The following is an 11143-nucleotide window of genomic DNA, read 5'->3' as shown; positions in this document are numbered from 1 at the left end:
CTCACTCACACCCCTCTCCCACACACACTTGATGTCTCTTCCAAATAGTCTGCTCCCTCCCCGCACCCATGCTATTCCGCTACTACACATGCCTTTGTCTCTCTTTGAGACACATGTCACACCATTCCCCCTTCCCTATACTAGGTTTACATCATTAGTGGTCTCTCTTCTCCACACTTCTCCACATACACACACCCCCTCTCTCTCTCACACACACACGTGCACAAACACACACAGACACACACAAACACCCATCTATCTAGATCTTTTAAGACACACACCCTTGCATATTCTCTCCAGCTCTAGGTATGTATATATCCCCCTCTCTCTAGCTCAGATGACACCAAAATTCTCCATCTCTCTAACTCCTACATCTCTCCCCATGTCCGCATGTGTATCTCACACACTCACTCTCTGATTATGTCTATGTGTCTCCATGTTACACAACACAAAGCCCCATGCACGTGTCTCTCTCTATCCTCCACACACAGAGACACAAAGAATATCTTGTCATTGCCTCGGTCTCTACACATATCACACACGCACGCTATCTCTCTCTCTCGCACACACGCTCAACAAAGGTTTTCCCGTGAATAACTTAACGTCTATTCATCAACAGTCGTGGCAGTACAATGAACACGAGACATGAAAAAGAACAAATCTACACGTGCGTAGACCACCTAGTATGACTACAAGGACTAGAGCAAGTCGAAAGCGCGCCGCCGTCACCCCCTCCTTATTGGCGACGGGAAACCCATTGTTTTACACAGTTGAGAAGTCATTGTGCTAAGACCCCACATGCTGAGCCGTTGAATAGAATGTAGATCCAAGTTTACGAAAACAAGAATCGATAGTACGTTTGTATCCCCATACTTGTATTTCTTCTCTTATAAAAAACCGAGTTAGTGATGATGGTACGCCTGCCATCTTGCAATATAGACCGTCCGATCACACACGCACACTGTCTCTCTCTCTCGCACACACGCTCAACAAAGGTTTTCCCGTGAATAACTTAACGTCTATTCATCAACAATCGTGGTAGTACGATGAACACGAGACATGAAAAAGAACAAATTTACACGTGCGTAGACCACCTAGTATGACTACTAGGACTAGAGCAAGCCGAAAGCGCGCCGCCGTCACCCCCTCCTTATCGGCGACGGGAAACCCATTGTTTTACACAGTCGAGAAGTCATTGTGCTAAGGCCCCACATGCTGAGCCGTTGAATAGAATGTAGATCCAAGTTTACGAAAACAAGAATCGATAGTATGTTTGTATCCCCATACTTGTATTTCTTCTCTTATAAAAAACCGAGTTAGTGATGATGGTATGCCTGCCATCTTGCAATATAGACCGTCCGATCTATATTTGACGGATAGAAATTAAACTAAAAGATACCTGCACCTCTCTCCACATTTGTAAACAAGGCCTTCTCCCGTTCATCCTTATCTCCAACAACCTCATTGTTGAGCAATTAAAAAAGGAAGCCTCTGGAACAAGCTGGCATGGTGGTCGATGCCGGTGTCGTCCATCCCCATGCCGTTGCTCAGTTCGACAACCAATCACCACCATGCCCCACTCATCCTCACCATGTCTCTCCTCTTTCTCGAGATATCATTAGTTTTTACACATGGATTACTCCTGCATGGGTCAAAATCACAACAGGTGTTTTACAAAAAAAATGCATCTTGATGTTCCGTGCAATGCACGGACATCTTGCTAGTACTCCTACAGAAGACTTAGTTGGTGATGATGGTCTGTCTGCCATCCATCATTTCTGACCATTAGATCTACATCTAACGACTGTTTGTTGCCTTTTCTCAACAACATCCCACTTCTCTACCAATTTGCAAAAAAACCATAATTAGTATCTTAAAACCAACCACATCCCTCCCTCACCTCACCAAAATAGCCCAAGGAATATATTCTAATTAGCCTCGCTTAAACCCGTTTATCACAGGGTTGTCCCACACATCCGTGCTGACGAGGTAGCTTAAACCAACACATTTTGTTTGATCGTTGACACGAGGGACCCATATATGACCTTCTATCTTGTTCTTCCTCCTCAAATCATTATTTTTCCTGAACATTACTTCAAACAGTACTGATGCATGTTCGTCGGTGGCGCCAGTGATAAGCGAGTTGGCCGCCGCTCCGCCGGATGGGCCGGACGCCGCGCTGGCCTCCGCACGGGTTGGCTGGCGTGCCTGAGTGTGACTCATGCGCGAGCAAGCCGTCGTGTTGTCCTTCGCTCGAGCCAGATGGCTGGCCTTAGCGCGGTGCTCGTGAGCAAGCCACCGCACCGCCGTGCCAACCTAGCTAGCAAGCCTTGCAGACAAGCAGCTGGATGCATCCAATAGGGTGTGCACTATCTTGGCTAGCTAGCGGCCGCGAGCGTCGGACAGAGCTGGCATCCGGGCTACTGCAAGATGGGCTACGCATCACTAACAGTTTTGACCTCGCCTTCTGCCGCGGTAGCTGCGTCCCATGGCCGAGGATGATTAGGTGGACGGGCCGGAGGTAGGAGGTCACTCGGGGATTTTTTTCCAGACTGACATGTAGGTCCCACAAGTCATAACGCCTAACTTGCCAGACAAATAGAAGGCATTGATTTAAGGGGCGACAAGGGTTGAAACGTTCCTATAACGACACTTTGTAGAGTAGTCGTTTCTTGGTAGGGCTGGTTGGTAAGGGCATGTACAATGGTTGATAAGGTAGTCTTATCTTAAGTCTGCCATGTATGCAAGTGGTAGTAGCTTCTTGGCATTATTAGTGGTTTCTTGCAAGGAGCAATGTACTAGCGACAAAAGGCGATTCTATGTTGCATTGTACTCCAACGAGTACTACTAGTGGTCGCGGGATTGTATAGCTCGTTTTGTGGGTTCGATCCCGGCCGAACGCAAGACGACCTTTTTTAAAATAGTAACTTTGCTGGGAGCCAATATTGTACACTCATAGTTTGAATTTTGAAGTCGAACAGACATGTCGGACCACAATCTGGGTGCACTGGATAGCCCAGCCACGTGAACAGGTTTTCCCTCCCATCATCTCGTGGCTCACGTACTAGAGTAGTACTCCTATATATCAATTCACACCATGCAGAGTTTCTCGCCTGCGTGCTCGCCCTAGCCGCACCTCGCTTGCAGATTCCTCATCAGCTAGCATATTTAAACTTGCGCCTCCCTATTAAGCCCGAGGAGCCAGAAAAGCCTGGCACGGCATTGGGAACTATGCAATATGGCTCTGTATGTAAAGTGCTAGTACTGCACTACTCTATAGCTTGTGGCGTTGCACGCATGGACTTCACTCCATTATCGGCTCTATAAAAGAAATTCTTGACATGATTTTTTTTGTTTTGAAACAGAGGCAAAAGCTTTGCTACATCTCATTCATAAAGATGGAACTACTAACAAAGTTCGACGAGATCCATTACACCTCCAAAAATGGAAGCAAAAAGCCTAGTCTCGCTGTATCAAATAACTCAAATGTTCCGCCCCCGCAGTAACTGACGCTAATAAAAAGGCTGCTAGTGTGTGCGTGAGAGGAGCGACTGAGTAGGCCGGCTACGTGCTTGAATAGAGCACGAAGAGTACCCACTACGCAAGTGTACTTTCCCTGCAATGATAGTACATCTATGGTTCTAGAGAACATGTCACGGGAAACCACGGCCACCTATGGGGCCAGGAGGCCCCTTGCTGGTTCGGCAGGGGTGCGTCGTGTTGCACAAAGAGCAGACGAATGTGTGGAAGCACAGCAGAGACCACACAGGAATTTTTACCTAGGTTCAAGCCGTCGCAGGGCGTAAAACCCTACTCCTGCTTTGGTGGATTGATGGTGGAAAGGTGGTATTGGGGCGTAGTACACTTGCCCGACAGGGGTTGCCTCAGGGCTGCAGTGGCTATGCGCGTATGGGGGTGTGAGTTATCCAACCTTCTAACCCTTTCTACGATTGCCATGGGCCTCCTTTTATGGATTAAGGGGTCACCACAATGGCAAAACAGTCATTATGCAATGATAAGATAGCAAACAGTGCTATCATACCTAACTCTATGGGCTGACAGGGTGCATTAAATGCACTACTCAATGTGACATCATTGGTTGCCCGGCAAGGCTTGCCGGGCTATCTCGCCAGCTCCGCACCTGCTCGCTTGACACGCCGCAAGATGGGTGTCATCTGCATGTGTTTCCTGTAGGGAGAGGCTGCCATGTGGTGAATGGCTGCCACTTAGTCACTTTGGACGCCCTTTGGACGCAACCAGATGAAGATACACCCTTTGGACGCCACTTGAAGGAAGTCACTAGATACCTGAAAAACAGAGTACCAAGCTTCACCGGGACCTACATCACACTTTACCCGAAGAAGAGCGTTGGATGATTCAAGTTCAAGTTCCAGAAAGAACGTTCATGCCAGTCACTAAGCCCATAGAGTTTTCCTTTGATGCACCAACCTGGAGTCTAGGAAAGAGCATGGCAGCTCACATCACCATGGGACACATAGGAGAAGTTTACCACAAGGATCTCAAGGATACTATCTACCAGATTTGTGGGCGCCGAGATGAGCAATGGGAGATGATCAGCACCCGTAAGGATAGATCAATTGCAGCTTTCATCCAGGAGTTAAACCAGCACATTCGATGCGAGGAGAACCAGATGTGCGCAGGCATGATGGATCTGAAGAAGGCCATGACCAAGATCACGGAGCTGGAGGAAGAACTCAAGTCTAGGCGCGATGGATATGAGGAGGAAATGATGACACTCATGGAGAAGAACGATGATTTGAAGAAGAATCTAAAAGTATTCATGGGATTTCCCGCGACTAGAGGAGAATACGATTGAGGGAGTCCTGGACTAGGGGGTGTCCGGACAGCCGGACTATCATCGTCCGCTGGACTCCAAGACTACGAAGATACAAGATTGAAGACTCCGTCCCGTGTCCGGATGGGACTTCCCTTGGCGTGGAAGGCAAGCTTGGCGATACGGATATGTAGATCTCCTACCATTGTAACCGACTCTGTGTAACCCTATCCCTCTCCGGTGTCTATATAAACCGGAGGGTTTTAGTCCGTAGGACACAACAATCATACCATAGGCTAGCTTCTAGGGTTTAGCCTCCTTGATCTCGTGGTAGATCCACTCTTGTACTACCCATATCATCAATATCAATCAAGCAGGAGTAGGGTTTTACCTCCATCGAGAGGGCCCGAACCTGGGTAAAAACATCGTGTCCCTTGTCTCCTGTTACCATCCGCCTAGACGCACAGTTCGGGACCCCCTACCCGAGATCCGCCGGTTTTGACACCGACATTGGTGCTTTCATTGAGAGTTCCTCTGTGCCGTCACCGATAGGAAGGATGCCTCCTCCCGTCTTCAAGGACGGTATTTTCGCCAAAGGAGCCTTGGCCGCCGGCCAAGCTATCCGGCTAGGTGGTTTTCTTATGACCGCCTGTCCAGCCGCCGCTTCGACAATGACCTCTCAAGTCGTCAAAAGCAATCTTCAGGTCAACTCGGAATTTGCCGAGCGGCTCGATCCAGTAGAGCTCTCGTCCGTAAACGAGCTCTTGGATCGCATTGCCGCCCTGGGAGTCGCTACAGACTACAATCAGATTGGGCTTAAAACTGAGCTGAGAGAGATTAACTCTCCCCAGGTCACCCACCATGTTGCAGTGGTAGAGGAACAATGCGGCGACTCTTCTCCTGTATTGAAAACTAGTCATGTCCGGGCTACCGAACCCTCCATGCCGGATTCCCGCGGAGGGACGGACTTTGATCAAGCACTGAACTTCAAGTCAGGCATCAGACCGGACTCGTTGAACAACGTCCAACAATCCAAGCTTCCAAATTCAGAAACTTCTCGGCCTTTGAGCCTTGAGACGGGTAGGATTCCGGACTTAATCCCACCCGCCCGCCCAGACATATGCGATCTATCTCTAATCCGGCAAGAGCCCGCTGAAACAGTACATCATTACTGGGCCAGATTCCTCCTGGTGATGGACAGGATAAAGGACTGCCGAGAGGAAAACGCAATCTCAATCTTTTGCAATAATTGCACGGACGAGGGAATCTTGAACGCCGTCAGCCGTCATGAAATTACACGCTTCGCCGACCTGGCATCCATAGTATGAAAGTACTGTGCGATGGAGAGTTTCCAGAAAACCGAAAATAAGTTTTGGGACAATCCGGCCCCAACCTTAGTCTGCAACAAAAGGGTGCATTACACTCAGGCACCAGATACAAAAACCAAAAAGCAAAAACCCCATAAAGGGCATGGAACCGTACTGGAGGGGTGGCTTAGCGGACCCTGTAAAATTCACAGTACAGAGGACGCCACCCCAACAGATAGCCTTTGAGCATGTTGGATATTACGGCAGGTGGCCAAAAGTGGCGAGAAGCTTCTAGCCCCGAAAAACCACTCCAACAATACCGGTACGGTATCAACAGTCTTCGAGACCTTCGCATCAAATAATATGCGGAAACGAACAATCCGCAGCCTCGCCGAAATGTACCAAGTAGCAACAACAAATCCATGGAGCGACACAACCATCACCTTCAACGCCAGCGACGAATCTAAATTTCGAACAGCCCGAGCACCAGTCGCACTGGTACTTAGTCCAATAGTGGATGGCTTTCGACTTACAAAGGTCCTCATGGATGGCGGCAGCGGATTAAACCTCATCTACGAGGAAACTCTTCAAAAAATGGAAATAGACTGGAGCCGCATTGAGCGAAGCAGCACAACCTTCAGAGGAATAATCCCTAGCCGGGAAGCGTGCTGCACTGGAAAAATCACACTCGATGTGGTGTTCGGCTCGCCAGACAATTACAGATCCAAAGAAGTCACGTTCCAAGTGGCCCCGTTCAACAGCGGATATCACACTATATTAGGACGAGAGGCATTCACAATTTTTCAAGCCGTACCCCATTACGGGTACATGAAGCTCAAAATGCCTGGGCCCGGCGGAATAATCACTCTCGTTAGTGATCCAGACATAGCACTCCGCGCCGAGAACAAGACAGCCGCATTAGCCCTGGAGGTACTATCTGAAGCCCTAGCGGCAGAAGAACTTACCGCGCTACGCTCTACTATGAATAGAGACGATGTGATACTCGATAAGAGATCCAAGTCCACCTCCTTTAAACCAGCGGACGAAATAATAAAATTCCAGGTCCATCCAACGGACCCGACAAAGACAGCTTCCATCGGGGCACAGTTGAACCCTGATGTAGACGCCGCACTGCGAGAATTCCTTCGGGAAAATTGGGACATTTTCGCCTGGCACCCTTCGGATATGCCCGGAATCCCACGCAGATTGGCAGAACACAGCCTAAATATCCTAAAAGGATTCAAGCCAGTCAAACAGGCTCTTCGACGATTTTCCGAACCCAAAAGACAGGCAATGGGAGAAGAGCTAGCCAAACTATTGGAAGCCGGATTCATCAGAGATATCAAACATCCGGATTGGCTAGAAAACCTGGTAATGGTACCAAAGAAGGACAAATCCTGGCGCCTATGTGTCGATTTTAAAGACCTCAACAAGGCCTGCCCAAAGGATCCCTTCCCCCTCCCCCGCATCGACCAGATAATCGATGCTACCGCAGGACACGATTCACTGTGCTTCCTCGACGCATACTCCGGCTACCATCAAATCAAGATGGCGGAAGCAGACCAAGCCGCAACGGCATTCATCACTACATATGGACCATTCTGCTTCAACACGATGCCCTTCGGACTTAAAAACGCCGGCGCAACATATCAGCGCATGATTCAAACATGTCTGGCCACCCAGATCGGCAAAACAGTAGAGGCATACGTAGACGACGTAGTCGTCAAAACCAAACAAGTCAAAACTCTAGTAGACGACTTGAGGCTCACATTCGACAACCTCAGAGCATACGACATCAAGCTGAATCCGGAAAAATGTGTTTTTGGCGTACCAGCCGGAAAGCTCCTGGGCTTCATTGTATCCGGTAGAGGAATTGAAGCAAACCCAGCCAAGATCCGAGCTCTATCTCAGCTAGATATTCCAAAGGACCTCAAACAAATACAAAAATTGACTGGATGCGTGGCGGCTCTAAGCCGCTTTATCTCCCGTTTAGGAGAAAAGGCATTGCCCCTCTATCGCCTCCTTAGGCGCACCGAACACTTCGAGTGGACGGATGCTGCCACTGCCGGACTCGAAGAAATAAAAGCCATATTGGCAAAAAATTCGGTCTTGGCTGCGCCCAACCTGGGTGAACCAATGTTGTTATACATCACGGCAACACATCATGTTGTAAGCGCGGTACTCGTCGTCGAACGAGAGACAGAAGGGCATAAATTCCCTCTTCAAAAATCAGTGTACTACGTATCCACTGTGTTAACCCCCTGCAAGTCCCGTTACCCGCACTATCAAAAGATAGCGTATGCGGTGTTCATGGCATCCCGAAAGCTCCGACACTACTTTCAAGAGTGTTCGATAACAGTGGCCTCCGAAGTGCCCCTCAACGACATCATAAACAACCGCGACGCGACGGGCAGGATTGCAAAATGGGCCATTGAGCTCTTACCATTTGATATAACTTACAAACCTCGGCGAGCTATAAAGTCACAAGTTTTGGCTGACTTTGTCGCTGAATGGACCGAAGCTAAACTCCCTAAAGAGTACGGCACATACTCCAATTGGATTATGCACTTCGACGGCTCTAAAATGTTGGCCGGATTGGGGGCTGGCGTCGTATTGACGTCCCCAACCGGGGACACAGTCCAATACGTACTTCAGATAATGTACACGGACTCCAACAACGCAGCCGAATACGAGGCCCTTTGACATGGCCTCCGGATGGCAATCTCCATGGGCATTCAACGCCTAGAGGTGTGCGGGGATTCAAACCTTGCAATATCCCAAGTAAATGGAGACTTTGATGCCAAGGATCCGAAAATGGTAGCATATCATAACGCTGTCCTAAAAATGTCAGCTCGGTTTGACGGACTTGAATTCCACCACGTAGCCAGGGATAATAACCAAGCGGCCGACGTATTGGCATGCATCGGCGCAAAACGTGACGCTGTCCCTCCAAACATCTTCCTGGAACGGTTGTTTAAGCCATCCGTACTATGGGAAGAGGAGCCCGGAAATAACAAACCGGAGGCAGCCACACCAACCGACACAGAGCAATCTGACATAACCGGCGATTCAGCCGATGAAATAACACCTTCAGCCCACGACATAATGGCAGTAATCGCCCCGTGGACAGAGCCATTCCTAGCCTACTTGCTTAGGCATGAACTTCCCAAAGACCAAAATGAGGCCCGCTGCATAGTCCGGCGATCTAAAGCCTACAAGGTCCATGAGGGAGAACTCTATAAGAAAAGCACAACCGGAGTCCTTCAAAGGTGTATCTCCGAAGAGGAAGGGCGAAACCTTCTGGCTGAAATTCATGCCGGACTAGGCGGACACCACGCAGCAGCTCGGGCCCTTGTAGGAAAGGCATTCCGTACAGGATTTTATTGGCTGACGGCCCGGGCAGATGCTCAGGATTTAGTCCGAAGATGCGTCGGTTGTCAGCTCTTTGCTAATCAGAGCCATATGCCACCCACCGCCCTCAAAACTATACCCATTACTTGGCCGTTCGCGGTCTGGGGGCTTGACATGGTTGGACCCCTTAAAGGGGGAACCCACAAGCAAAGGTACCTATTGGTCATGGTGGATAAATTCACCAAATGGATAGAGGCCAAGCCAGTAAAAATGGTAGAGTCCGGACCAGTGATAGACTTTATCTCTGAGGTAGTACACCGTTATGGTGTCCCCCACAGCATCATCACCGATAACGGCACGAACTTCATGGCCGACGAGGTTAAATCATGGTGCAAAAATATGGGCATTAAGCTCAATTACGCTTCAGTCTATCATCCTCAAACCAACGGTCAAGTGGAACGAGCGAACGGTCTAATAATGAGCGGCATCAAACCCAGACTAGTGCGGTCACTTACGAAATCTGACACGCACTGGGTAGAGGAGCTAGACTCCGTACTCTGGGGGCTGCGGACAACGCCCAACCGTACTACCGGATTCACACCATTCTTTATGGTATACGGCGCAAAGGCAGTTCTGCCCTGTGACATCATTCATGACTCACCTTGAGTGCGCATGTACGAAGAAAGAGAACCCGAGCTGGATCGGCAGGACAGCTTGGACGCATTGGAGGAAGAGCGCGACGTCGCCGAGGCTCGTTCCACATTCTATCAGCAGCAGGCTCGAAGATATCAAAGCAGAGAAGTACGGGCCAAGACTTACAACATTGCCGAACTAGTTCTACGCCTGCCGGACAAGAAAAAGGACAAACTCAAGCCCAAATGGGAGGGCCCTTTCATCATCGATCAAGTCCTGACCGGCGGAGCGTACCGTCTACGAAATGCGTCGGACAACCAGCTCAAGCCGAACCCATCGAACGCAGCCCGCCTCCGAAGATTCTATGCCTAGCGCCGGACTAAGAGTTCGTCCCCTTCCCCCGTCCAAACTTTTACATTGCAGCTGTCTTTTGTTTCTCTTTCTTCTCTCAACACTTTTTCTAAAAAGCCCTTAAAGGCCTCCTTGCACATTGTTCGCATTCACTTGATGTGCCATCCGCACTCATTATACCTGGGGGCTTCTTTACCAGAAGCTTAATTATAAGGGCTTCATGCCCAGCACATGTGTCAAGCTTCCACATGTACCTTTTATTCACCATTATATGCATCGATATGACTTAAGTTTTGGCCAAGCTGGGTTGCCTGGCTCCTGTGCTTACCCCTACGTTCCCGATTGTTCGGCTAGGAGGTAAAGGGAGCACCTCTGCGATTGTTACTGTCGGGTCAGCTGGATGTGTACCTCAGACTGGGTGAAGCCGAAAGCTAGCGTTCTTAAGGGAATATTCGGTCGGTGACTTGAAAGATGATTTTTAACCTACTTATTTATCTTCCCCCAGATGTTTTTCTGCTTTTTTCGTAGTTCAGACATGCACTTTAGGGCATGCCTCCCAGGGAAAGGAACCCTTAACGGAACTATTCTCCCTGGAAGATGTTTCTTACTAACCATGTAATATAACATAACTAGTTGGGCACTTGTCTGATAAAGCACTAATGACCCCTACGCCTGGTCTCCATGCATACCCCGATTGTTTCTTAAC

The sequence above is a fragment of the Triticum dicoccoides genome, chromosome 5B (genome assembly GCF_002162155.2).
Source record: "Triticum dicoccoides isolate Atlit2015 ecotype Zavitan chromosome 5B, WEW_v2.0, whole genome shotgun sequence".
Taxonomy (NCBI): Eukaryota; Viridiplantae; Streptophyta; class Magnoliopsida; order Poales; family Poaceae; genus Triticum; species Triticum dicoccoides.
This window is presented reverse-complemented; position numbering follows the sequence as displayed.